The following is a 4,494-nucleotide window of genomic DNA, read 5'->3' on the forward strand; positions in this document are numbered from 1 at the left end:
TTTGGCCAGAGTAAGAACCAAAAGACACTCAATGCAGAGGCGACAGTCTGCTTTCCCAACCTTGTGTTTTCTAATAGCATTATGATAAATAGGGCTTTATACAATTCCTTATGAGTGACTGATTTGGAACAATTCTTTGAAAGGGATGTGGTAATTGAGCCCCAACTCATGTCTACAGAGGAACAAAGCTGCCTTGTTTTTAGCTTAATGCTAAGATTACTTTTGCATGTCTTGGCTGCATTTATTCATTCATCTTTTCAACAAATATTTATTGAGTGCCTATTATGGACAAGGCCCCGTACTTGGCAATGTAGATGAAAGGGCTATCTTAAAAAGGTCTTATTAAGTGTTGCCAGAAAGATTGAAGAAGCAGCTGTAGAAGAAGTTGCCAGGTGACTACAACATTTTGAGGGATGAAAGAAATGTAGACTTTCTAGGATTATGGGTTTTCTTATTTGTTTTAAAAAGATAGAGGTCGAAAGGGAATGTAATTGAAACCTTTCCAAACATAAAGGGCATGGGTTCCTTTAACAAATCTAGGAATATTATAATGAGGGTCACAGAATAGGATAAGATGCTAAGAGTTCAAATGGCTGACATGCAGCACTTAGCATTTTTCAGATACTGGAAAATGAATTGACTGATTAAATCTTCACAATAATTCCAGTAGTAATTATTATAAGAATGATTAAACAGAAACGTAAATAATTTAAGTGCCTTTTCCAAGATCACACAGCTTATAATGGTAACTTCAGGACTGGAAACCAGGTGTGCTGGACCCCTGAGCTGATATAAAACATTCCTCATTCAGCTTTCATATCTATTCAAAAAAAAAAAAAAAAAAGATTTGGAGCCTGGGGAGGGGAGGAACTGGAAGTATTATACTTAATTTTAAAGCTGATTTTAAGAAGACAACTGTCTTCCTCTACAGCTCTCCTCTGGGTACCTTTAACAGGGAATGAATTTTGGCATGATGTGCAAATCTTTATACTGTGTGGCAAAGGGAAGTTAGCTGTGTGTGAATCACTACATTCGCTGGCTCAGAATTAAAAATCCAAGCAGTAAAATTCCTCCTACTGACCCAGCTAAAGGTAACTGGTGGGTACATGCCCACTCTGTGGGTGGTGGGTACATGCCAACTCTAGGTATGTTATTTACAAAAAATAATGTACAAAACATTAATAAATGTGATGAAAAAAGTTTGAGAAGCTAATGAATAACAAAGCTAGCTAAAATGTGTTGACTGGTTAATATGTCAGCATTGTACTAAATGCACTATGTGCAATACGTGCAACAATTCTAAGAATTATTTACTACTGTAGTGTCTGTTTTCAAGATGAAAGAACTGAGGATTAGAGGCACTGATCATGTAACTCAGAATCAGGTGACAGAATCAGGGCTTACCCCCACCTCTGCTGAATGCAAACAAAGCTAATGCATTTAAGCACTCTCTATTGGGCCAGTGTTGTAATTCTCTATGCTGCTGACTGCCTATTTAACCCATAGACATATGCCAAAGTGAGTTTTCAACCTTTACTCCAACTGACCTGCCAAATCCTTGGCAAGGGGGTAAAGAAAACCCAGATGAAGTGGGTTAATCTCTCTGATGTGCAACTCCTGATCAATAGCTCCTGGTATGCCTTCAGTGGTGAACTGGAACCAAGCTGACCTTTCTGTCAGTGAATTGGAAAATGAGTCAGCCTGAATTACACTCCAGAGGAGGCAATGCCCATTGCAACTCCAGATAGAGCAAGACATAAATAGGGAAAAGCAGCTTGATTAATTTTAGCTGTACCATTTTTGTTAATGATGAGTCATGTTAGTGACCACAGAGAAAGAAGAGGTAGAATTTTTTATAGCTAAGCAATAAATAAACCTTTGTAAAATCCATCTTTATGGCCTCCTTTTATAAGGGTTTTATGCGATTGATGTAATGATAAATTTATACTAATTGGCTGATTAATTGATCCATTCTTTTATCCATCCAACCAATATTTATTAAGCTCTATGAACTATGTTCTTGTTTAATATTCTACTTCATCCAGGTCAGTGGTTTTCCAAGTATGGTCCTCAGATCAGTAGCACCAACATGACCTGAGAACTTGTTAAAAATGCAGAAACTGAGACTCACCCAAGACTATCAGAATTTAGAGGTGGGGTTTAGCAATCTGTGCTTTAACAAACCCTGCAATTGATTACGATGCATATTAAATCACTGATCTAGGCAACTCTTATGCCAGAAAGAATCCTCTAACCATCCTCTTCTCTCCAATTCTAATTGAATCTCTTGAAGGCAAGACCTTTTTCTCCAGATCATCAGTGAGTCTCCAGTGCCTAGCACAAGACTGGGTTCAATCTATGCTCTCAAAACTATTTATGCTGAATGAATGAAGAAAGAAAGATATGGAGTTACAGATATGTTGAGTATTCTCTGTTTGATCCATCCGGTTTCATGATTTGTAGAGAGGAGACAGAAGAGCAGAGAGTTGGAAGGACTTGGTTAAGATATCAACACAATCATCAAACACATCAGGGTCCCCAGTACTAGTCTAATGCTAATGAACAGAGGATGTAGACGACTTTATTTCTTACCCCTCCTTGCTTTTGGAGTTTGACACTGTGACCTAAGCCTTTTTAGAGAAATTCAGCAAGATTTTCAAAATAAGCATTTTGGTCATGATTTATGATTATATAAAGGGCTCTGACATTGAAGCTGCTAGCCATCTGTTTGTCATACATTTCTACTGAGGACAAAGTAAGTGGTGATGTGCTTTATGTACCATAAGAGAAAACTTCTTAGAGAAGAAAAAAAATATCTTCCAACAATGAAAAAAGTAACAGGCTGTTTATGAGGCTCACCTATTCGTTCATTCATTCATTTATTCTTTTATTTACATGTTAATTTAACAATATTTAGTGAGCATCCACTGTGTTCCAGGCATTGTGCCAGGTGATGGAGATACATTGGTGAAAAAGATAAATAACCACAAAAAATGATTAGTTGTAATTAGACAAAATCCTATAAAGGAATATTATATGGTTCTGTGAAATTTTGTAATATGGGGACCTAAGCTATTCTGGAAGGGTTAGAGAGGCTACCCTCGGGAATATTTGGTCTGAGACCTGAAAGATGAGTTGGAGTCAGTGAACTAATCAATGTCCTTTTATTTGAAATATTATAAGTGTTTTCATCAGGATGGCTTATCTGGGTTAGAAGGAGGGTATAGGCAGAAAGGAATTTGAGGCAAAGGCAAAGTTTGCCATCTGAGCTTTTAGATTTTCTGGTTACAGCAGTCAGAGGGAGTGAGAACTAAAGGCAGGATGCAGGCCAAGGTTAGTGCATCTTTTGTTTGTTTATAAAGACAAACCTTGGCATAATGACCATGGTCAAATAATCAATAACCACATTTTAAAGAGACAGAGTGTGCTGTGAAAGATAAAGATGATTTGCTTTGACTTTCTATGTCAGCCGGCGCCTTGGTTATCGATGGTGCCTGGGGACAAAGATATGAGCATACAGACCTGTTCTGGAAATCCACAAAGTCTAGATTCTGCAGAGATCTTGCTTTGTTTATTTACTTCAGAGCAAGAGTGTTAAGAGAGGCACAGGAAATAATAAAGGGGAGGGAAGAAAGCCTAATTTTCTCATACTTCTGGCAAAAGACAGACTAGAAAATAGATGATAATACTTATGCTCAGGAAAGCATGTGGTGTTGACTGAGAATAGGACTGGAAGTGGAATGGTACTTATGTCAGATTCAGTTGAAGCATTGTGCAGGTTCTAGAATCCTGGTGCCAGTAACTCAGCTTATTATTGTACATACTCTGTTATTCCTGGGGTCAAATGGAATCCAATATAATTCTAGGCAATTAATATCTGTTACAATAGAGTTTGACCATAATATGGTCATGTTCTGTGCACCAGTACTACAATTATTCAAGAAGGTTATGTATTTGTTTGCACTTATAATTAGTGATAACTTCATAATTAGGGATAATCTTGTAATCACTGCATTGTAGACAGGTGAGTGTTATGGTCAGGAGACAGGCTGAAGTTAATTGACAAGAAAGTCTTTAGCTTCTTGAAGGCAAGGATGATAGCTTTTTCTTTTCTGTGTCTTTTGCACCCAGAACACGGCTTGGCACTTTGGAGGCAGAGAATTTGGAAGAGGACAGCATGGTGGGCAGGGTGAAGAAAGGAGGAAGAAAAGGAAGGAAGGAAGAAAGGGAGGAAAGAAAGCTGATCTGAGCTCTGGACCAGTGGTTCTCAATTCTGGCTATATATTAGAATCACCAAGGGACTTTTCTGTTTTAGTTTTTAGAGTATAACACACACAACAGAAGTACCCACATTGTCAGTGCGCAGCTTGATTGACACACCACAAGAAACAGAACACCAATGGCCTCTCAGAAGCTCTTCGTGTGTCCCTTTCCAGTCACTACCCCAGTAAAGGATAACTACTCTCTGTAATTCCAACACTGCATCTGAGTTTT

This window comes from Rhinopithecus bieti, unplaced genomic scaffold (genome assembly GCF_001698545.2).
Source record: "Rhinopithecus bieti isolate Rb0 unplaced genomic scaffold, ASM169854v2 scaffold_8601, whole genome shotgun sequence".
Classification (NCBI taxonomy): Eukaryota; Metazoa; Chordata; class Mammalia; order Primates; family Cercopithecidae; genus Rhinopithecus; species Rhinopithecus bieti.